This window comes from Procambarus clarkii, chromosome 38, assembly GCF_040958095.1.
Source record: "Procambarus clarkii isolate CNS0578487 chromosome 38, FALCON_Pclarkii_2.0, whole genome shotgun sequence".
NCBI classification, from domain to species: domain Eukaryota; kingdom Metazoa; phylum Arthropoda; class Malacostraca; order Decapoda; family Cambaridae; genus Procambarus; species Procambarus clarkii.
Genome location: NC_091187.1, coordinates 37,454,551 through 37,480,980, shown reverse-complemented (window position 1 = coordinate 37,480,980; position 26,430 = coordinate 37,454,551).

Sequence of the window (26,430 nt, the reverse complement as noted above, 5' to 3'; positions counted from 1 at the left end):
AAGTAGGATAGTGGTCAGTTGTTCTGTCATAAATTACCCCAGATGTAAGGGGAGCTGTTATATTAGTCCAAAGGTGATCCAGGGTAGTGGCAGATGTTTGAGTGACTAGGGTGGGCTTGGTGATTGTGGGGATTAGCATACAGGAGTGCATGCTGTTACAGAAATAGTCAACTTGAGGGTTGTTTTCAACATTCAATAAAGAAATTCTGGAGGGCTTCTGTGCAAGGGTTAGGATGAGCTAGCCTAAGCATTTTTATACCAATTTGACAGTTATTTTCAGTAACACGATAAACAACGCTCGGAATATTAAGTTCCTTTCTCATATTAAGTATCTTTGTGGTACGAAGGGACCCAAGGATTATCCTCACGGCTTCGTTCTGCAATTTTTCAAGCCCTCCAAGCTTTCTTTCAGGATGCCTTAAAGTTAGTTTAGTTCATTTATTATGCACCCCATACCCATCTTGTGGGCGGTAGTGGAAAGGGTTACAGAGGCACATAATGGGCTCAGGGACTGACCCACAATTCATTTAGCTAAGCAAGTTACAATCTTGATGAGCTAGTTACAAAATTCAGTATAAGTCGTCACATCAACAATGGGTTCGAGATCGATCACAAGTACAGTTTCTAAATTAAGCAACTGACATATGTGGAGAGCTAGTGTCACAATTGATATGTTTGTCCTGCACACCGCCCCCCATCCAGTGGGCAGCGGTGGATAGGTTACAATCACTTTGTTACTACTTACAGTTAGCAAACTGGGGATATTTGGCTAAAATTTCTGGTACCAGATCATTTTGAATGAAATATTGACACATCGTTGGTACATTGGTTATAGAATTGTCTCTGAATTCACTATCACATAGTGACGGAGGGTGTGCGAATAATTTTGTTGACAGTTAACATTTGGTCAGGTCTACATCGGCAGATAATGAGAATTCCCAGAATTTTTTTTTTTTTTTTTTTTTTTTGAGATATATACAAGAGTTGTTACATTCTTGTACAGCCACTAGTACGCGTAGCGTTTCGGGCAAGTCCTTAATCCTATGGTCCCTGGAATACGATCCCCTGCCGCGAAGAATCGTTTTTTCATCCAAGTACACATTTTACTGTTGCGTTAAACAGAGGCTACAGTTAAGGAATTGCGCCCAGTAAATCCTCCCAGGCCAGGATACGAACCCATGACATAGCGCTCGCGGAACGCCAGGCGAGTGTCTTACCACTACACCACGGAGACTGCTATAAAAGTGGGGAAATCTTTGGAACAGAACGGGGATCGAACCGGGATCCTGAGGAACCCCAGACTCGCATCCTCACCCTTGGACCAAGGACTTACCCGAAATACTTGTAACCGAGTCTAAGCCGAGCAGTAGTAACATCTAGAAGTCTGCTGATTTTATTGGATGAACCATAGATGTGTCGCTCCTCTTGCATAATAGTATTGAACGAAAGTTAATCTCCCCAAACACTTTCGCGTTTTGGGCAAGTTACCCCTCCACTCTCTCCATTTTTTTTTTGGACATTCCCTGGTAGTGTGCGGAAATACTGAAAAGTGTATACTCTTTTCAACTTTGTCACCTTAATTCTCGTCCTATGTCTTTCATTTTGGTATCAATGCGTTCGCAATAGAATTCCCAACAGAACTATGTGCATATAATGTCAAAGACAGCAGCGCGCTCCACCCGCCGACAAGATGAATGTAGGCCAAGGGTACCAGAAAAAGAAAGCTGAGCCACCCTCAGGCAACTCTCATTACATTAGAGAGCGTGATAATACTGAAAAGTGTATACCCTTTTCAACTTTGTTACCTCAATTCTCATCCTAGGTTTTTCAATTTAGCATCAATGTGTTCGCAATAGAATTCTCTACAGGACTAAAGGCATATAAACTCCAAAAGCCCGGCTTACCATCCACAACAAACAGAGAAAGCGAGAGCGTGTTACCAGGGAGCGCACAAGAGCGATAAAATGTATACACACTTTTCATTCTGGTCACCTCAATTGTCATCCTAGGTCTTTCATTTTGGTATCAATGTGTTCGCAATAGAATTTCCAACCGGAATATATGCATGAAATGTCAAAAACAGCAGCGTGCTCCACCCGCTGACGTGATGAAAGCACGGCGGACCATCCGCACAAAACAGAGAAAGTGAGAGAAAGTAACCCGGGAGCACTCTAGTGCAATGTAATGTCAACACTCTTTTCACTTTGGTTACCTCAATTCTCGTCATATGTCTTTCATTTTGGTATCAATGTGTTCACAATTGTATCTGCTGGCATTTTACCCTTTGCTTGGATCTGAAGGGTTTTAGGCTCACCACGATGCAATCTGATAGTACCACACGTGTATATACCTATCTTCAAGCAGCAATTCACTCATTCAAACCGACTTATAATAGTTATCCATATATAAATGGTAATCTTTGTTCTACCTGTTAACCTGTCATATGAAGAAAGATTGTCAAAGCTTATATTACATTCTCTAGAAAAGCAAAGAATTAGGAGTGACATATGGTAGAGGTGCACAATGGGATGAATGGACATAACAAAGGGGACATTAATGGGGTATTAAAAGTAGCAACACAAGACAGAACTCGAAACAAAGTGTAAAAATTGGAAAAATTTAGATTTAGGAAAGAACTGCATGGGTAAATACACTGGGTTTGTACCTTAAGGTTCATGTATGCAATATTACAGTTCCAATTAACTCCCATGCATGCTGTTAATTTATGTTATGTTCATGTTTTTTATGTTAAAATGTTTTTGTTGATTTGTTTGTATATTTTCATAAGTAAAGCATGCTTACCATCTTATTCTAAGTTTTATGATAACTTTACAAGGTTTAAAACATAAAGTTCAATATATATTCTGGTTTTCACACAGGAATTATACGTTAATATAACATCATAATAACGTAATGATGTCGTGTAAATAACGTTACTCTGACGTCATATAAATGTTATATTTAAGTTATAAGAACGTAAACTGGATAGCTTTACAGAAAGTAAACAAAAAAAACTAAATGTTGACTGAAAATTATTTATTCTTAAATATAAAGCATGAAAACATTATAATTCCATAGCATTTACTATTATTTTTAAATTTTTACATAAATCTTAAAAAACTGTGTCTCAAGAATATATGTTTTTAGTTATATCCTTTGGTTTTAAGAACGTCAGATATACGTATTTATGTCAAAAGTTACAGTATTACCATTGTGGCACCATTTAAAAACGTCCACAAACGTTCTGTGTTTGCTGGGGAGTAGATAATGTCAAGGAGACTACTGATTGCATCATTGGTGCTCTTTTGGGACCGGAAGCCAAACTGGCAGGGGCTGAGTATGTCGAATTTTACGAGGTAGGAATAGAGCTGTTTGTAAATAATTTTTTCAAATATTTTTGATAGAATGGGTTGATTTGATATTGGTCTATAATTGTTTATGTCCGCCGGATTGCCTCCTTTATGGACTGGCGTTACTCTTGCTTTTTTGAGGATATCAGGGAAGGTGTGATACTCTATAGATTTGTTGAACAGTAGTGCTATGGGTGGGGCAAGGGCATGGGAGGCTCTCTTGTACACAATGGACGGAATTTCACTGGTGTTCCCTGCCTTGGTTTTTAGAGAATGTATGATGGACACAACATCTGCCGGGCTGATTGGTGAAAGGAGAAGAGAGTTTGGATAGCTGCCTGAGAGATATGTGTTAATATGTGTCTGAGTCTGTGGGATTTTACTGGCAAGATTAGCACCAACCGATGAAAAGAAACTGTTAAATTCATTTGCCATTTCTAAGTCAGTTGACGGTATACCCCCATCCTTGTAGAGTTTTATTTGGTTATGTGAGTGTTGTTTAGTTCCTAGGATACTAGAGATAGTTTTCCAAGTGCTTTTCATGTTGCTTTTTGCTTCATTGAATCTATTCACATAATATGCAAGTTTTGCCTTTCTTATGATACTGGTAAGCATTGATGAGTACCTTTTAGCTACTTCCTTTGAAACTAGGCCAATCCTAACTTTCTTTTCATATTCATGTTTCTTGTTGATTGAGTTGAGAATGCCACTTGTGAGCCATGGATTGTTTAATCTTTTGTCAGTTACTTGCTTGGTAAGGAGGGGACAATGAATGTTGTAGAGGCTTAGAGTTTTGGAGATGAAGAGGTTAGCTAATGAATTTATATCATGGGTATTATTGAATTCAGAATCCCAGTTAATATTGTAAAGTGCCTCTGTAAGATTGTCTAAAGCTGATTCACTGTGTAGCCTAAATGAAAGTTTCTTGCTTTTTGGTGGTGTTATGTCCATGTTCGCTATGAGAAAGGTAGGATAGTGGTCAGTTGTTCTGTCGTAGATTATACCAGATACAAGGGGAGCTGTTATGTTTGTCCATATGTGGTCCAAGGTAGTGGCTGATGTTTGGGTGACTCGGGTAGGTTTGGTGATTGTGGGGATTAGCATACAGGAGTTCATGCTGTTAAGGAAATAGTCAACTTGAGAGCAATTTTGTTGACCGAGGTCAATATTAAAATCTCCTCCCAGAATGAAGTGGTTTTTGTTGAGATTGTTGTTTATAATAAGATTCCTTAGGTTGTCTGAGAAAGAAGCTATGTTAGTATTGGGAAATCTATAGATGGCTCCAATAGTCAAAGAAGATTTAAGGGATTTAATTGAAAACTGAGCAAAAGTATATTCACAGTAGTCATCTCTGTCACTAATAACACTGTTGCAGATAAATGTATCTCGGTAATATATAGCTGTGCCACCACCTTTTTTATTAGGCCTACAGTTATGAATGGCTTTATAACCAGCTAAGTTGTAGAGTTGGGTATAGTCTTTATTTAGCCAAGTTTCTGTTAAAATAATGAACGATAGGTTAGTACCTATTGCTGTGAGTAATGCATTTAAATCGTCAAAATGTGTACCAAGTGATCTAACATTTTGGTTATAAACTGATAGGTGCTATTTTGAAGTTTGTGTTTAGCCTGGTGTGCTGTGAAATACTTGCAATAATGATGATCAATGTGCTGGTTGGTGTAGATATGAGACAGAAGATTTTGATCAGGATCAATATCAGTGTGCATAGGATGCAGAGGGATCACGATACAAGATACACGATAAAGCAAAACACAAGAATAAAAGCAAATACAATAAAATAGTAACAATTTAGAAGTAAAATAAAGATCCAATAGTTAGCCAGGGAGGACACAGAAGTTACATAAAATAAAAAAAAACAAAAAATCAGTAGAGACTGACAATATAAATGTAAAATAAAAAATAATAAGAAAAATGATAATCATAAAAAAAAAAAATGATCTTGAAGATAATTAGCTTAGTAATGGTTAATTAACAGGGTAATAAAAAGCCCTTTGTTTAGTGACAAGGGGATTAACTAAGAACAAATAATTAAGAGCATAAAACAGGCAAAGATGACAAAAAAAAATAAAAATAAAAATAAACACCTTTGGAAAGGAAAGGCAGAGCTTAAGTACACTTTGGTTGTATGTGAGACTACAAATTATGTTCTGGCATGTTCAATTATGTTTATGTTCTGAATTACAAAGTAATTCTTTGATATATATATAGATAGATAGATAGATAGATAGATAGATAGAAATGCAGTCTCCGTGGTGTAGTGGTAAGACACTCGCCTGGCGTTCCGCGAGCGCTATGTCATGGGTTTGTATCCTGGCCGGGGAGGATTTACTGGGCTCAATTCCTTAACTGTAGCCTCTGTTTAACGCAACAGTAAAACGCTCGCTCGAATGGAGAACGCTTGAACGCTCATCCGCTCCTGACGACCCTGCTTCCCCTCCAACTTTATCAGCTGCTCCTTGAGCCCACAACATCCCTAACATGATGTAACAACCCCAGAAGGCAGCTAAGTACCCAGTGACCTAAATGTGACCGAAATATTCGACAAAACCTAACCTACTACCTCATCTCGACCTCATTAGTGTTGCTCCCTGGAGGAAGCTAACCTGACGTTTGCTGCTGCCATATCAACAAGTCTACCCCATCTGCTGTATACATCTCTGCTGCTACCATGCTAAACAATTCTAAGCTCGGCAAGGCCGTAAAGAATGATAGCACACCTATCAGGATGAACCCAACCAGCCAAGCTAGTAACAGGAATAATGCGGCTGTCTCCCCCTTAGGGGCTACCGGGGGGAGTACCGACCCTCCCCGCGTCAACAATAACAAACCTTCCCAGCTGATTGAAGCGTCGTCACTGACTCGAGCCTTACAACAGTTATGTAACCATATGGAGCAACTTAAACGAGCTGCCTCCCCATGTACTGACTTTAAGCGTCCCGCTGATAATCCATGGCTCAGATTATTGACTCAAATACATGATGACCAAAAGTCTATAATCCGAGAGCAGTCGGACCTGATAATGAAGCTTCAGAGTGATGCTTTGGCAATGCACAAGGCTAACCAAGATCTGTCTGCCAGAGTCGGCCACCTCGAACATGAATTAAGCTCTCTTCGGATCTCGGTTACTAACTTTAAACCAGCAGAAACCTCTAAGAAGCAAGAAGAGATGTTACAAAAGTTAGAGAACCACTTTAACTCCCTACAACAGCAACACACTGCAACCCAAGACGAATCAGACCAACTTAAGCTCCTTGATTCTGTCATCATCTCATCACAGGATTTTCCCCATGAAACTGACAGAGAAGACTGTACTGCCATCGTGATCCAGGAATTGCGTACTAAGTTGAATGTTTCAATCGAAGCAAGAGACATTAAGTCAGCTTATAGAGTGGGTACCAAATCATCTGGTGCAAACAACAGAAGGATACGTGTGAAGTTAGATAGCTGCTCCCGCAAGTCAGACCTTATCACTGCTGCAGTCGCTAGGAAATCCAATGTTTATGTGAACGAATGTCTTACCAGATTCAGACAAAATCTCTTATTTAAACTACGTGGAATTCGCAATAGATCCACTGCTATTAAACATTGTTTTGTGCGCGATGGTAAAATAATAGCTAGGAAGACTGACTCTGGAAAAACTTATGTCATAACCACTGAAGCACACCTCACTTCTTTCCTGGTTGACTGTGGGATATCAGCTGAATAACCAGAACATAATTTGTAGTCTCACATACAACCAAAGTATACTTAAGCTCTGCCTTTCCTTTCCAAAGGTGTTTATTTTTATTTTTATTTTAATTTTTACTTTATTTTTTGTTTGTCATCTTTGCCTGTTTTATACTCTTAATTATTTGTTCTCAGTTAATCCCCTTGTCACTAAACCTGGGGCTTTTTATTACCCTGTTAATTAACCATTACTAAGCTAATTATCTTCAAGATCATTTTTTTTTTTATGATTATTTTTTTATGATTATTTTTTATTTTACATTTATATTGTCAGTCTCTACTGATTTTTTGTGTTTTTATTTTATGTAACTTCTGTGTCCTCCCTGGCTATCTATTGGATCTTTATTTTACTTCTAAATTGTTACTATTTTATTGTATCTGCTTTTATTCTTGTGTTTTGCTTTATCGTGTATCTTGTATCGTGATCCCTCTGCATCTCTATGCACACTGATATTGATCCTGATCAAAATCTTCTGTCTCATATCTATACCAACCAGCACATTGATCATCATTATTGTAAGTATTTCACAGCACACCAGGCTAAAAACAAACTCCAAAATAGCACCTGTCTATCAGTTTATAACCAAAATGTTAGATCACTTGGTAAACATTTTGACGATTTAAATGCACTACTCACAGCACTAGGTACTAACCTATCGTTCATTATTTTAACAGAAACTTGGCTAAATAAAGACTATACCCAACTCTACAACTTAGCTGGTTATAAAGCCATTCATAACTGTAGGCCTAATAAAAAAGGTGGTGGCACAGCTATATATTACCGAGATACATTTATCTGCAACAGTGTTATTAGTGACAGAGATGACTACTGTGAATATACTTTTGCTCAGTTTACAATTAAATCCCTTAAATCCTCTTTGACTATTGGAGCCATCTATAGATTTCCTAATACTAACATAGCTTCTTTCTCAGACAACCTAAGGAATCTTATTATAAACAACAATCTCAACAAAAACCACTTCATTCTGGGAGGAGACTTTAATATTGACCTGGGTCAACAAAACTGCTCTCAAGTTGACTATTTCCTTAACAGCATGAACTCCTGTATGCTAATCCCCACAATCACCAAACCTACCCGAGTCACTCAAACATCAGCCACTACCTTGGACCACATATGGACAAACATAACAGCTCCCCTTGTATCTGGTATAATCTACGACAGAACAACTGACCACTATCCTACCTTTCTCATAGCGAACATGGACATAACACCACCAAAAAGCAAGAAACTTTCATTTAGGCTACACAGTGAATCAGCTTTAGACAATCTTACAGAGGCACTTCACAATATTAACTGGGATTCTGAATTCAATAATACCCATGATATAAATTCATTAGCTAACCTCTTCCTCTCCAAAACTCTAAGCCTCTACAACCTTCATTGTCCCCTTCTTACAAAGCAAGTAACTGACAAAAGATTAAACAATCCATGGCTCACAAGTGGCATTCTCAACTCAATCAACAAGAAACATGAATATGAAAAGAAAGTTAGGACTGGCCTAGTTTCAAAGGAAGTAGCTAAAAGGTACTCATCAATGCTTACCAGTATCATAAGAAAGGCAAAACTTGCATATTATGTGAATAGATTCAATGAAGCAAAAGGCAACATGAAAAACACTTGGAAAACTATCTCTAGTATCCTAGGAACTAAACAACACTCACATAACCAAATAAAACTCTACAAGGATGGGGATATACCGTCAACTGATTTAGAAATGGCAAATGAATTTAATAGTTTCTTTTCATCGGTTGGTGCTAATCTTGCCAGTAAAATCCCACAGACTCAGACACATATTAACACATATCTCTCAGGCAGCTATCCAAACTCTCTTCTCCTTTCACCAATCAGCCCGGCAGATGTTGTGTCCATCATACACTCTCTAAAAACCAAGGCAGGGAACACCAGTGAAATTCCGTCCATTGTGTACAAGAGAGCCTCCCATGCCCTTGCCCCACCCATAGCACTACTGTTCAACAAATCTATAGAGTGTCACACCTTCCCTGATATCCTCAAAAAAGCAAGAGTAACGCCAGTCCATAAAGGAGGCAATCCGGCGGACATAAACAATTATAGACCAATATCAAATCTACCCATTCTATCAAAAATATTTGAAAAAATTATTTACAAACAGCTCTATTCCTACCTCGTAAAATTCGACATACTCAGCCCCTGCCAGTTTGGCTTCCGGTCCCAAAAGAGTACCAATGATGCAATCATTAGTCTCCTTGACATTATCTACTCAGCCCTTGACAAAAATGAGTTTCCGATTGGACTCTTCATTGACCTAAGAAAAGCCTTTGATACTGTTAATCACAACTACCTCCTACTTAAACTCCAGCATTATGGAATCCGAGGCCTTGCCCTTGACTACATCCGATCCTATCTTAGTGACAGACACCAATATGTAACCATCAATGATACAACTTCTTCCACTCTACCAATTACCGTTGGAGTGCCACAGGGCAGCATCTTAGGACCTCTTCTATTTCTTATATATATAAACGATCTGCCTAATGTCTCTAATATTCTCAAACCTATATTGTTTGCTGACGATACTACCCTTATCTACTCAAACCTCAACCCACATACACTAAATAATGTTGTGAATAATGAATTAAAAAAAGTCCACTTATGGATGTCAACGAACAAACTAACATTAAACATTGAAAAGACTTACTACATCTTATTTGGAAGCAAATCATCAAATGCAATTCAGCTACAGATAGACAACATTAACATCAGTAATAAAAATGATGGCAAGTTTCTTGGCCTATTCCTAGACAAGAGACTCAACTTCAGCACCCACATTCAACACATAACTAAGAAAGTCTCTAAGACAGTTGGTATACTCTCCAAAATCAGATATTATGTTCCTAACTCTGCTCTCCTCTCACTATATTATGCACTAATCTACCCCTATCTTAATTATGGTATCTGTGCATGGGGGTCTACCACTGCAAACCACCTTAAGCCCATCATCACACAGCAAAAATCTGCTATCAGAATAATAACTAACTCTGCTTTCAGACAACACTCAGCTCCCTTGTTTAAATCTCTAAACTTGCTAAATATTAACTCCCTCCACACATTCTCTTGTGTCAACTACATTTACAAAACCCTGTTCTTAAATGCAAACCATGCTCTGAAACTCTCCCTGGACAGATGTAATAGGACCCATTATCACCACACCAGAAATAAATATCTCTTTGATATCCCCAGGGTCAAACTTAATCTGTGTAAACACTCTATGCAAATTAAGGGACCTAGTCTATGGAACTCACTCCCTAGTGAATTGAAAAACTGTAAAACTTTTGCCTTATTTAAAAGCAAAACCAAAAAGTACCTAACTTCATCTATTTAGTTTCCTACACTGAGCTTTAAATTTGCTCTGTACCTAGTGGTACCCAATCTCATAATTTTTATGTAATATCAAACAACCTTATCATTGTGTTCATTGCTGTCTTCTTTTATGTGCTAGCCATATGCTGTATTGTGACTACCAATTTTTGTCAACTACCATTCAAGCTGTCATTGCAATCAATCTTATATTGTTTCTGCTGTATTGTGCCTACCAATTTGTTGTCAACTACCATTTTAAGCTGTCATTGCAATCAATCATAGCTACCTATGTGCTTTAATATACTGTACCTATAATTTTCTCTCATCTTTTTTTTTTTCATTCCATGTAATCTGTTATCATTTTTTTGTCTATAAATTTTGCAAGTATTTACCTCCTTAAAATTTTCTTAGATTAAGGACCTGCCCGAAACGCTGCGAGTGCTAGTGGCTTTACAAGACTGTAATTACCATAATTGTATCCTCACATTCCTTATGTACATTCTTGTATATGCATAAATAAATAAATAAATAAATAAATAAATAAATAAATAAATAAATAAATAAAATGTGTACTTGGATGAAAAAACGATTCTTCGCGGCTGGGATCGTATTGCAGGGACCATAGGATTAAGGACTTGCCCGAAACGCTACGCGTACTAGTGGCTGTACAAGAATGTAACAACTCTTGTATATATCTCAAAAAAAAACAAAAAAACTCTTTATATTCACTTTTCTCAACTCTGCGCATGTAGTGCATCCACTGTGGAAGAGCTATTTCCTTCAAAAAGTATAATCGTGTGGATTTATGTTTAAAGAAACAATTTCAAGCACATTCTTTGGTTGAAAAACATGAATATAAATACAAGTGTTAATTATAAATGACCAGTTATAAACAAAAATAAGAAGTAGGAAAAATGATATGTGGAACCAGACAAAAACATTGGAACGCTCAGGTGATGAGAGGGTAAACAACCACCACCATTTTAGCAGCACCCGCCGGTGATGTTCAGCACGAGCATTAAGGGAAAACCTTGACACAAACTGCATCTATCATAAAGAAAAAGCACCACCATTGACCGCCAAGTGCTCGCGTCAAGTCTAACTCTAAGAAACAACACTCAAGCCTTGACGCTTCTCCCACCATCCAGGGGAGAAAACCACACAAACTGCACCTGTCATAAAGAAGATGAAGACTCACCAGTGTCCACAGTGTCCGAAGGTATTCCCCAGTCCTTCACATGTGAAGACTCACATGTTAGTGCATTCAGGTGAGAAACCTCACCAGTGTCCACAGTGTCCGAAGGTATTCACCCGTCGTGGAAATATGGAGCGTCACATGTTAGTGCATTCAGGTGACAAACTTTATGAATGTCCAGAGTGTGGGAAAAGATTCAGGCATCTTCAACATATTTTTTTTTTTTTTTTTTTTTTTTTTTGAGATATATACAAGAGTTGTTACATTCTTGTACAGCCACTAGTACGCGTAGCGTTTCGGGCAGGTCCTTAATCCTATGGTTCCTGGAATACGATCCCCTGCCGCGAAGAATCGTTTTTTCATCCAAGTACACATTTTACTGTTGCGTTAAACAGAGGCTACAGTTAAGGAATTGTGCCCAGTAAATCCTCCCCGGCCAGGATACGAACCCATGACATAGCGCTCGCGGAACGCCAGGCGAGTGTCTTACCACTACACCACGGAGACTGTAAATGACTGTATATGAAGATTCACAGGATGCTGCATGCGGATGAGAGACCTTTTCAATGTGCTGAGTGTGGCAAAAAATTTAGAGTACATGTTAGTATAATAAGCCACTTGTTAGTGCATTCAGGTGACATACCTCATGAATGTCCAGAGTGTAGGAAGAGATTCAGTGAGCGTGGAAGTATGACGACTCATATGTTAGTGCATTCAGGTGACAAACCTCATGAGTGTCCAGAGTGTGGGAAGAGATTCAGTCAGCGTGGACATATGAAAATTCACAGGATGGTGCATGCGGATGAGAGACCTTTTCAATGTGCTGAGTGTGGCAAAAAATTTAGAGAACGTGGAAAAATAATAAGGCACATGTTAGTGCATTCAGGTGACAAACCTCATGAATGTCCAGAGTGTGGGAAGAGATTCAGTCAACGTGGAAGTATGAAGACTCACATGTTAGTGCATTCAGGTGACAAGCCTCACGAGTGTCCAGAGTGTGGGAAGAGATTCAGTCGTCTTGGTGATATGAAGAGGCACAAAATGATACATGCAGGTAATAGGCTAAACACTTAAGAGTGTGGAAGGTAATTAAGAGAATGTTGAAGGATAATGAGGCACATACAGGTATATTAACTTTAATCTAACAGTGTGCTGTCACAATGTCAGTTGGATGTTCTTCAAAGGTAATTCTATTTTGTTTGAGAAATACACTTCACCATGAAAGGTAAAGATCAAGATATTTTATTATATTGTTCTTTTATGAAAGTTAGATGACCAAGCAAGAACTAGAGAAGCTCTCACTATAGGAAAATTCAAAATTGCTTATATGTATAGAAATATCTCTTTAGTTTAGCAAAGATAAATCAAAGCTGTAAATGTTTTTCTTCATATTTATGTAAATAATAATGTGCTTTCTGTTTTTGTTCTCTGTGAAAATATATTTAAAATGTAATATACTCTGTAGCTAAGTTATGGACATTATTGTTGTAATATTATTTAGCATGGGTGCTGGTGAAGAAGACAGTCTGAGACGTACTTAAGATGAGACCATTTGATTGATAGGGAAATGTAGGTTAATCAGGGAATTTTCTCATCAGATTCATATGCAAACTGATGTCTATTTTATATTTTTTGTTTAGGCATAATTATGAATAATACTCTTGATTATAAATATTTCACCGAAGAGTTTATTGAAGGCAGATTGGCATTTATAACTGTCAGTCATGTTGATATGAAATTTAAATATATATTACTCTAGAAATTTACATCACTCTAAATTTACCAGAAATTTATATTACTCTAGCCTAACTTTATCAGTTATGCTGTAATTGTCTTGGAATAATATTTTACCCGATTTACCTGAGGGCCACTAACCCTAGTGGCCTCGATAAAAACGGGAAGCTGGCAACTTGTTGAAGATTCCCTTCCCCCCCCCCATTTTGCTTGATTTTTTCCAGGTATATATTGAAATTCAGCACATTTTGGCAGTTATGGCGTTGGTGGGTAGTCAGTTCCATCGATCAATAACCCTGTGGGTGAAAAAGCCTGATTCAAAGTTGTATTAGCTTGATTAGCAATATTATTATCCTGATTCGTATAATCCTCTGTCAATTATATTATCCAAACTGGCAATTATATTAAGATGATTGTGAATTACGTAAACCTTACTGACAATTATATTAGCATGACTCAATTTATATCAAACAGATACTTATTTATGTTGTGGTGCTCGTGGGTTCTATTACATCTATCAATGGAGAGTTTCAGATCAGGATTAGCATTTAGGAACAAGGTTTTGTACATGTAAATAGCACAAGAGAATGTGTAGAGCGAGTGTATATTTAGCATGTTCATGGATTTAAACAGAGAGGCTGTGTGTTGTTTGAAGACAATTTTATTGTTCTGATAGATTTTTATTGGGTGGTGATGAGCATCAGGTAATTTGCAGTGGATGAATGAACCCCATGCACAGATACCATATGTTCACATACCAACCTTAATTTTCAAAGAAACCTCTAGATATTTAGCTCCAGCCATTTCACTGCTCTACAACAAATCATTTGAACTCCAAACCTTTCCTGATATTCTAAGGGAAAAAGAAGCAAGAGTAACCTTAGTCCATTAAAGTGTCAATCTCACTGAAGTCAACAATTATAGACCAATATCAACTCTGCAGATTTTGTCTAAAATATTTTAAAGAGTTAATCTACAAGCAGCCTTAATCCTATTTAGCAAAACAAAATTTACTTAGTTCTTGCCATAATGGTTTCAGGCCCAAAAAAGGACCAATCATGCACCGATTAGTATGATTAACTTAATATATGCAGCTCTTGGAAGAAATGAGTACCCTTGTTCATTTATTTGTTGACCTACATTAAGACTTTTTTACACTGTTAACACATTAACTTTTTTAAAATACAAAATTAATTGATGGTCAAGAGGAACACCACTTGAATATGGCGTTGCTTGTATGGGTGTGGCGGCGAAGTGATCTGGCCGCAGCGGTGCGACCCATCGTGGCTGTACTGATTTACGTGCTGGATGATCCCGGAAGCGCCATAGTCGGACCTTCGCGTGCATCTTATCCGGGACACAAGTTTGAACCCTCATTACGGCCTTTGTGGATTTGTTCATTAAATGTATTATGATATTGTGATTTCTGTATCACAAGAGATGTTCTTTTCCTTAAGAATGTATTCCATGATTTGTATACAGATAAAGGTTTGATTGATAACAGTTGTGTACCTCAATTTGTCTTGATAATAAACAATAAAAGTATATTTGAGTTTAAAAACTTATTATTGCTGTCAAGTTAAATAATTTCTGGAGTACAAGATGACTGGTATTGCCCATTTTAACCCCTCCGTGGTGCCTCCTTGCCGTGGTGAGGGGCTCACGTACACTGCCCTGTGACCGGTGTATGTTGCCTTTGCCCCCTCTCTTGCCCCTTTTTGGGTGGTGGAAGTGCTGAAGGGCACCACGTAGAGGCCTTATGAGCCATCGGACCACCCGCTGGAGGGGTCGCCTGTGAGGGGCCGCCCTGAGTGGATGGTTGGGTGTCCAGGCTGGGGCGATAGGGGGAATGGGGTCTTAGCACCAGTGTGGGAGAATGGACGATGTAGTAGAACTCCCGTTGAAAAGGGGGAGCACCGCTGGGGACAACGCACCCTTCCTGCACTGGCCCGCGTTCAGTCTCCCTGGCTGCCCTGGTAGGTGACATCTCTTGCTTCCAGGTCCCAAACTTTTGATACTGTTTGCTGCATGGATGACGACACGACTTCTCTTATCCAGGCTTATGGGGTGGGTGACTAGGCCCCTGAGTCGGACCGTCGTGGAAGACCAGGATCTGTAGCCCCCGCTACAGGGCCCGGTTTAGGCCCAGACCGGACTCTTCCTTCCTGCTCCTCTCCCTCCTCTGTGGTTGGGTCGAGCCCCAAGCCTGGTGTGGTAACCGCCTCGTCCCCTTGCATGGCTCCATCTTATTGTGACTACTGCGCCTTTTGACCCATCTCTCTCTCTAAAGGTTCTCATCGCCGTACCCGCCACGACTACTCTCGTATGCTCCCTTCCCATACTAATTTGTACCATGCTTTGTTTGGTCCTGCTTCATGGACTAAGTACTTTGACCTCCATCCTTTACATTCAACTCCTGACAATTTTTCCCTTCATAGGCAACTTGTAGATTCTGTGGATGCCTCAGTTACCTTCAACCCCACCCGTCCTGGTCCCTGTTTCGTTGCTGCTCCTCAGGATGCAGCCACCCGCTTGGCCGCCATATCCTGCCTTGGCGAGACCCAGGTTCGGGTCACAAAGAGCGCTCGAGTAAATGCCAGTGTTGGCACTGTTCTCCTCCCACACCATGTTGCGACTGGTGTTAGGAATCTAAAAGACTGAAAAAACCACGAGGATACCAAGCATATCCTCAAGGCCCAGGGTCATTCTGTCCTCCAGGTGGATATGTTTACTCATCCCCCTCATGGTTATCACCGTCTGCCCCTTCGGGTTGTGAAGATTAACTTTGATGGTAGGACCCTACTGCCCTCTGTCATTCTTGCTGGTGCCAGACGCTCCATTCAGGAGTATATTCCATCTCCTCGGCTCTGCAAAAAGTGCTGGAGGTTTGGGCATGGTGCCCTCAAATGCTTTAGTCCTGTCTCTCTCTGTCTCATGTGTGGAGGCGAGGGTCACTCTAAGCTGGAGTGCACTTCTCCCTAGGTCCGCTGCCTCAATTGCGATGAGGCCAACCCTACCTTCTTCTGCACGTGTATATGTTACAAACTTGAGGCGGCTGTCCTCAACTTGAAGCACCGGGACCATTTGTCTTTTTCTGAGGTTCGGCGCTAAGTTCATTGTCTCCCCTCTTTCGCTGGCGTATCTTATGCTCGCATGGTGTGCTCTTCCTCCCCTCGTCCTTCCCACCTTACTCAGTCTCACAACCGTTTCCAAGCCTTAGACCCGGACACACCCACCACCACCTCCCTTGTTTCCCTCCGTTCTGTCCCAGAGGGTCCCCTCCCCTTCTGGTTCTCTGTCTAGGGCTCCCCTTCTTTCTACCCAGTCTGTCATGTCTCCCGTGTCTTCTTTCTCCTCTCCTTCTGGTCTTCCTTCCCGTCATTCTCCTCCGTCTCTTGGCTCACCACGCCACCTGAGAGTGCAGGCCGATGTCCATCGCTCTCCTGGTGGTCATGTTGTTCGCTCACACTCTTCTTCTCCTTTCGAGATGCTGGAGTCTGTTGCCCAGTACATTGCTGCTGGGAAACCTGTCTCTTTGAGTCAGAAGTGGAAACCTGGCTCCTCTCCTTCCTCCTTCCCGGTAGGTAAGAAGGCTTCGCTTTCTTCTCAACCCCCTATCTCTGATTCTTTTGTTCCTTTCCCTACCCCCTTCGGTGGTGGAGCTCCCTGTTCCTACTGTGGGGGTTTGTTTAGCCCCCGGTTCCGTCTCGGATACTGCCCTTGCTGAGGTGCACTCCCCTCTTTCTGCCCCTCCTCCTCCTCTTCCTTTTCCTCTTCCAGGGCTTGTAGGATCTGTCTTATATCTTTCAGCCTGGGGGAGGTGATCTACGCAACAAAAAATCGACGCACGCTCCGACTGGACCAGGTATCGCTTACATGGTCAGGAATCGACACTCTTCGGATCCTACAAGCACAGATCCTACAGATCTGGGCAGCTAATCCTTTGCCCAGTCTACGTGCTAGTAAGAGTAAGGAACCCCTTCTCCTTAATCCTTCTCCCGCTGGCCCTCCCGGGATTGGGGGTGCTCCGCCGGAACCCCCAAAGTGATAAGCCTGCAGATAGCTAAGAAATATTCCCATGAATTGTAATTAGTCTAATTAATGCAACTTTCATTTACTACCTATGGATGTAGTTATTAATTGTAATTGATCTCTACTTTATCATTAAGGATTATTCATTATAATTATTCCTTAATACTTTATTGTTATGCACTAGTCAATAATTATTTATCATTCATCCAAATTAGCTATTGGATTCATTAAAATAATTGCTTATCATTATACTATTTGTTATTATTATTATTTATTATATAATAATTTTATCTATTAATTTGTTATTTATTAATTTATATAATAAATTAATTTATTATATATTAATTTTATATATTAATTTATTATTCATTATAAAATAAACAAGTCCCCAATCTGAGCACGTTTTCTTCCAACCTCAGAAAAAAGAACACTGTTTCCCAAAAACGGTGGGTTTTCTGAGTGGAAGAAAACGTATGTCTGGAAGCCGACTTTAACCGCCCCAAGCTGCGCGCGCATTGACCCGAGGTTATATAAACCGGGACGGAGACGGCGTGGGCCCCTTTCCCCAAGCCAGCAGCTGCTCTTACATAACGCCCACCCTCCTCCCGGGATCCTCTGCATCCCCTGTTTTAATTTTGAAAGGGACGGCCCACAGATGTGCTCAAGGGGCACTTGCTCTAGCATGCTAAACATTTGCTGTATCTTTGGGGGTGCTCCGCCGGAACCCCCAAAGTGATAAGCCTGCAGATAGCTAAGAAATATTCCCATGAATTGTAATTAGTCTAATTAATGCAACTTTCATTTACTACCTATGGATGTAGTTATTAATTGTAATTGATCTCTACTTTATCATTAAGGATTATTCATTATAATTATTCCTTAATACTTTATTGTTATGCACTAGTCAATAATTATTTATCATTCATCCAAATTAGCTATTGGATTCATTAAAATAATTGCTTATCATTATACTATTTGTTATTATTATTATTTATTATATAATAATAATTTTATCTATTAATTTGTTATTTATTAATTTATATAATAAATTAATTTATTATATATTAATTTTATATATTAATTTATTATTCATTATAAAATAAACAAGTCCCCAATCTGAGCACGTTTTCTTCCAACCTCAGAAAATATGTTTTATATGTCTCAAGAAAGGCAGACATATAAGCTTCACTTTAAACACTTTACCATAGACATATTTAAAGTTCTTATGAAGATACATGTATTTTAAAAATTACGGAGCTCCCACCCCGTACAGACTGAACGACAGAGCAACTCTCTCTCAAATCAATGTTTATTTCACGTAAATTCGTTAATAAACACAAATGTTTTATATGTCTTAAGCAAGATAGAAATAAGAGCTTCATTTTAAATACATTACAATAGACATATTTATAACTCAAGTGAAGTGTGACGGTAACGCGTTGGTGTTCGGCTGTTTAAGGCTAGGGGTATGGCCTCGTCACATAGTTATAAAAAAAAATAGAAAACTGGAACTTCGTCTGTGGTAAGGTAAGGAGAAGACACACAAAACACAAGTAAATTTTAACAATGAAATTTTAATTACGTTAAATAAATCAAAACATGAAAAAATGGACAAACAAATTCTTATAATAAAATCAATCAATCAAAATAATAAGAATAATTAAATGACACAATGAAAAGTTACGTTAAGATAAAATAACAAGAAGTGCAACACAAAATTAAAGGGAGGTGCTGGAATATTGGCTTTAAGCTACCACCTCTCTCAGTACACGCTAACGTCTAGCCGGGAGGAGTGATAACTGCGAAAGCACTAAATATTCTGAGGTCTGAGGTCGTGGCGACCCCAGACATCAAGTAGTATGGGGGGGTGGAGTGCAGTTGCAGCCCGGCCGGCGACCAATCAGTGGAGCCGGTAGCGATCAACAGGTAGTTTGGCGGTTTGAGTCTGAACAGGTGTCTCTGGCTGCAACGTTTTGCGCTCTGGCAAACCTTGCTGGTGTTGTTGTCGTTGTTGGACATTTCTTCCATAGTAGTTATATATAGTATGTTGCGACGTATTTGTAGAGGGAAGAGCAGGCTCAATCTCTTGAAGGAGATTATTGTCACAGAAGATACATATGTTTTTATAGTAGCGCTCAGTAGCTTGTTGGGCATGGAGTGCAGACGCCTACGCACTTGCCGATATATTGTATAATTAACAAAGATACGCTAATAAAGCCTAAAATCTTATATGCCTCCAGAAAGACCGAGATATGAACATTATTATGATTTTACCAAATGAAATATATCATGTTCGAGAACAAAGATATATCAATTTTAAATTAAGTTTCGACTCTTGCTCGGGCAAGAGAGATGGGGTGACTCTCGCCCCATCTATTGGAGATTCTGTCCACTAAAGACCTCAAAAGCTACTCAAACCCTCCTAGCATTATTTAAGTAATGAAGTAATATGGTATATTTACTATAATGTGGGTGCTGAATGCAGAACATGAGAAAACATATATTTACTCCAAACTAATATAATTTCATTAAGAAATAAGTAAATAAGTAGCATCAAAGGAAGTCGACGGTCCAAGCGTCAATGTTGTGGAGCGACTTATCCAAGATATATCGTTGTTTGGAAAGTGTTTGTTGGCATATCCAGTCGTACTTCTCTGCACAAATTATCACAAATTTAAATTATAATGTTAACAAGTAGAATACGTATTTTTAATAAAATCTAACATAACTAGCCAGAAAACATTTAACATTTATTAAAAAAATATATGTTTGGAAGTTAAATCGACTTCATAGGACAATGGGTTTTGTTATATATACTCGTTATTCGTTGACATGCGTTCGCTACTTAAACTACCATGTACTGTACTTATGTAAAATCTCCCATGTCAAGTTCAAGTTCAAGTATGTTTATTGAGATAAGCAATAAATACATCTCAAAGGGATAGAGTAGCTTAGGCTATTTCTACCCCCCTCTACTTCAAGTCCCTCAAGGGGCTCACAAATTCAGTGAGTACAAATAGACAAATAACATTACAAGAATCCCATTTAATCTCCCATGTCTCTTCGCTCATCTCACCGAACCCTACAGGCTCTGTGATATATTGTTTAATTAATTGAGATTCACAAATAAAGCTGATAATTGTATCTGTTAACAAAAAGGCAGAGCTTAGTTTAGTTCATTTATTATGCACCCCATACCCATCCTATGGGCGATAGTGTAGTGTTACAGTGGCACATAATGGGCTCAGGGACTGAGCCCCACAATTCATATAGCCAAGCAAGTTATAATCTTGATAAGCTAGTTACAAAAGTCAATGCACATTGTCACATCAACAATGGGCTCGAGACCGACCACAAGTACAGTTTATAATTTAAGCAACTGACATATATGGAGGGCTAGTGTCACAATTGATATGTTTATCCTACACATAACCCCCTCCCCCATCCAATGGGCAGCGGTGGATAGGTTACAATCAAGTCGTTTTTTGCGTTTTATTTAGAGATTAGATCTTATTGGGTGCGGAAAGATATTCATATTTTAAAGAAGGCTTCTTGGCTGATGCTCTCCATTGATGGAAAATATACAACCTTTGAAAATCAATGTTAATTTGAACTAGATATTGTAATTAACGCAGTTACCTGGTGTTATTCTTCACCTATATCTTTTTCTGGTTAATCCCTATTTACATTATGCAGTTCAGGTTTCGTCGCCAGACTATAGTTTTTAGTTTAGTTAATTTATCACATAATGGGTTCAGGGACTGAACACACAATTTATTTATCTAAGCAAGTTACAATCTTGAGGAGGTAGCCACAAAATTCATAACATATCGTCACATCAACAACGTGGGTTCGAGATCGACCACAAGTACAGTTTCTAAATTAAGCAAATGCCATATGTGGAGAGCTAGTGTCACAATTGATATGTTTGTCCTGCACATTTTCACAGTAGTTTGCTTGGGTTCTTTTAATTATCTTAGATACCATTGAAGACAACCTCCTAGGTACTATAGTGTATATATGCTGGTAAGAAGTATAATTATCCTGAGAAATCGTGTAAATTATGTTGTACGAGTGCTTCCAGTTAAGTAACATAGTTCATTTGTGTGCGCGTGCTTGAAGAGGAAATGTTATCCCCCCCCCCCCCCCATTGTAAATATTTGTGGGTTTCAGACCATACGACCACGGCTTACCCTCGCCGCGGTCGAGGGTAAGAACACTGGATGTATATACCCAGTATTACAAGTAAACATTAGCAATAACAATTATGGAAAGTTCCTTCACCTATACATAGACAAGAGACTGAACTTCAGCACCCACATACAACACATAAGAGGATGCTCTGAGAGAGAGAGAGAGAGAGAGAGAGGGAGAGTAAAAATGTCCACTGAGGTCTGATTAAGTCCTTTTGGGGACCTTAATCATTAGGACGTTCAATGATTAACGCAAAGTGAAGCGTATTCAGATGGTATATTGACAACATTCAGCATATCTCATAATGACCTAGTAGTACTTGGTGCACAAATACCTTTTCCAAAGGAATCGCAAAACATAATTAAACACAACTGTACCGTACAGTGTTATATATTTATTTCAGTTTGAACAATTTTTAACATTAACATTCCAACATTCATTTTAGCAAGTTCTCTCAGAATGACGTGTGGGTTAGCAATGTCAAAGGCTGACTTAAGATCTAGGAAAGTGGTATATGACCTATCAGTATGCAGGGTGAGGAATGTGGTAATACAGTGATGTACACTCTTTCCATGCGTAAAGCCATATATCTGTGGAGACAACATATTAATAATTTTGTAAAGGAGACGGTTGAGAACCATCCTCTCAAGACACTTATAGAGACAACTAGTGAGGGAGATTGGGCGAAAAGCACTCGGCTGGTGAGGTTTAGGAATGGGAATAATAACACTGTTGGTCCATGACTTAGGAAGCTCCCCAGTTACATAGCTCATATTATACAATTGAAGAAAGGTATTCCCTGGAACTAGCAGAAGCATATGCAGTATGCCGTCAGTAACTCCATCCTCCCCGGGTGATGTAGCTTTGCCTTTATGTAGAGCAGAATCTAGTTCGTATTCAGTAAAAGCATGTCACAGTCATCCTCTTGATGAAGCATGAAGTCAAGGAACCTTGCCCTATCAGTATATCTATCATTTAATTCATTCTGTGAGGGTAGAGGAAGACTGTCAAAGCTGGAAGTCGTGGCCCAAGCACCAACAAGCTCATTTGCTCTGTGCAGAGGATTAGGGTACGAGATCTCTGCAGCATTTTTCCCTTTGATCTTGTTGATATCCTTCCATGCCCGACTTAGTGGCGTGTGAGAATTGAGACCACGGACAAAAGTTTCCCAGTCTGTCTGCCTCAGCTCCACCATACGTTCCCTGGCCTTAGCCAGAGCCGCTTGAAAGAGCCGAAGCATTTCAGCAGTGCGGGTCCTTCTACAAGCTAGTCCAATTATTCTGGCAGTGCGTTTTAGTGTCTGCAATTTAGAATCATTATAATAAACATAAGTGCTATGACCGGTGTAATTTGGGTTACGTGGCCTGGACGATGAATCAAGTGATTCTATAAACTGTTCGAGAGTACCTGTGAGCTCATTGTTAAAATCTTCAACTGATGAAGGCTCAGATGAACTGCACCAATCTGACACATGAGCAACAAGATTGTCTCGTTGATCGATGGGCACAGCCAGCCTCTTCCGCTTGAACACTCCACCAGGGAGGATAGAACTTCCAATGCTTACAGTGGCTAATATGGCCAGATGATCAGACGCTATATCTGGCACTATTGACGAGGCGCACACGGTGTGGGAGACGTTGAAACCGAGACATAGATCAAGAATACCTCCGTAGATATTCGTCGGTTCAAGGTCACCCACAATCTGTGCATCATCGTGACTACCTAATAGTGACACCAGTTGGTTGCCGTTACGATTACTGAACTGCGAATTACCAATATTCCTATGTCTAGCATTATAATCACCTATAATGATGGTAGGCTCAGTCTGAATACAGATAGGAAGGTCAGCATAATTAAAGTTACAAGGAGTCGATTATTTAGTACATAGTTGTTTTTCTCTTAAACTGGATGATAGAGGGGGAGTCTTTAACGTGATTGGGAATACATACATACATACATACATACATACATACATACATACATACATACATACATACATACATACATACATACATACATACATACATACATGCATGCGTACATCCATCTATCCATACATACATACATACATGCATACATACATACATACATACATACATACATACATACATACATACATACATACATACATACATACATACATACATACATGCATACATACATACATACATGCATGCATGCATGCGTGTGGGAACCGACCTGTGAGATTTATATTTATTTAATTTATATGAATTTATATTTACGTTAATTTATATACTTCGATAGCAATTTGTATAATGATAAGTGGACTGTATTTCTGCAATAATCTCTTAATCTCACAAATCGATCCTCTACACATTAGGGGGGGTTTATTAAATTAATATATATGCAGCCAATCAAACTACAGTATTAACTACATACATTGAAAAGGTTCCTTATCTTATAGTACAGCAGGTTAGTCCACCAGGTATAACTAGGGTGTAGACACCAAATTATCCTCTTTGAGGTAGCTTCCATCACCCAGTAACTGGTGCACAAAATCTTGCTTCCTCGTCTTGACCTGTCAAAAGGGCGCTAGCTGTGAAGCCAGGTTCTATATATGACAAGCTATATCAGAGAAAACACTATACATGGAACCTTAAAGACCTGGCTTAATTACCTTTAGTTTGAGGCTTCCACGTGCTCTAACCGGGTCACCCTATATAATGACATTAATGGCCATAAATGAAAGATACTGGGTTTCGGAAAGAACACTTAACTTGATTTGTTGACAGCGTGTTGAAAATGTTACACCTTTGGTTTCCATAACACTACGTCCAAGTAAAATTAACAGGAGCCGTATTTGCTCCTGTGAGCCTCTGGTCTAGTATCAACAATGGCAATGTCTAACACTCCATACTATTTACTCTACTTTACTCACATTTACTCTACTTTAATATTGATAATTAAGTTAATTTATATAAGATGTTTTTATGATGGTAAAGTCCAAAGACTAATGTATTTAAGAATAATTCCCACCATAATAGGTGGAGAATATAATAGTATGTGGTGATGATATCCCGTTTTCTATAGACGGTAATTCCACTACAAGTTACGTTTTCTATGGGTAACTTGTTTATACAACACAGCTATTATCTGTCTGTATGATATATTAAATGGTGTCGGATTTTCCGACATAATTCCCCAGGGGGCTGCTCACGGGTCGAAGTCCTATTTAGAACAGACGAACACCGATACTCCTCCTTCGGATTATTAGATTAATTTGATGTTAGTAGTTAGTAATCACACATTTGTGTGTCTGTTCGTACAGGACGGATGTCCCGTACTAGAGTTGCAGGGGTTAGAAGTCTAATGCGATTTCATTTCCCTGTCAACTCTTGAAAGGCTAATATTCAAGCCTTATTACATATTATTTAACCCAGAAGACTGAATGTGATCAAGTACTACAGTCAAGTATGATTCAGGGACTGCAGTGAGATCAGTGACATTAGATATAACTTGAAGTTTGTTCAGGTAACTGGTCACTGATATATAAACACTGAGGCCCATGGAATACATCTTGATTAAATAATAAATGTATCAAATCAGTCATCAGATTTATTGGGGTTTAATTTAGTTAATTGTTTCAGAAGATTGAATAGCTCATCATTAAAGTAAAGTATGGTTCTGAGACTGCAGTGGGTTCAGTGACATTGGTCGCAGTGACTTGTAGCTGTTTTAGGCTACTGTTCACTGATTTGCCACTGAGGCCTCATGAACTCATCTTCAGCTTCAAATGATGATACTAACATCAACCTCTGTTACTATAGTCAGCTGTAATCTCCTTAGTATAATGCTACTGGAGAAATATAATCAGCTGACAAATTTAGATTTCTATTGGTATTGATTCAGATTTCAGATTCAGATGTTTATTCAGGTAAGGTATATACATACAAGTGATGTTACATTAATGGATTGATATATAGATAGAGCTAGTACATACAATGCCTAAAGCCACTATTACGCAATGCGTTTCGGGCAAGAAAAACATTAATATCTAGAACTTAATACTAATTGAGCATAAAGAATAAAAAGTGTTGAGAACAAATACAAATAAAGATAAAAAAAAAAGGGGGAACATGACTGAAAAAGCAGCACAAATACAATTGGTTGACAAACAGTGTTGATTAAAAAAAAAGAAAACAACAGACATGGGTTGACAATAGAGGAGTGAGGTAGGTTACAGGGAATTTATTAGGTAGTGTTTAGTTTTTATCTTAAACTGGTTGAGAGAGGTACAGTCTTTAACATGGTTGGGAAGGTCATTCCACATTCTGGGCCCCTTGATTTGCAGAGCATTTCTAGTTTGATTAAGTCAAATTGTTTATCTGCAGGCATAGGTCTCCTCAGGCTTGATACTGGGCCTGAGAGTAATTTACCTCCTGCAGAGTTTAACATGGTTATACCCTGATATTTAGTAGGGCTACCGATGAATCGATGGTAGTAGTCTGTCCCCACAAGGAGAGCTATTTGGCATTTGATTTGCTCAAATTTACCTGCAGCTGCTTGATAATAGCTTTCCAGGTCAGCATAATCAACTTGAGATTATTGTGACAAATCTTCACATTTCTTGATCTGTCTTGTTAAGTGGCCTTTAAGACCTGCAAGGGTTCTTTTCATTCTCCCTGCATTCTCCATGCTGGCTCGTTGGTGAAGCCTTGTGGGACTTGTACTTGGGCTGCTCATAATACTGAACAAGCACTGATGGTAGCCTAGGGTAAATTCTGCACTCACTAGGCAATAATCCTACCTCTACTAGAGGTTAGCACTTAAAATTAATACACATTATATATATACAA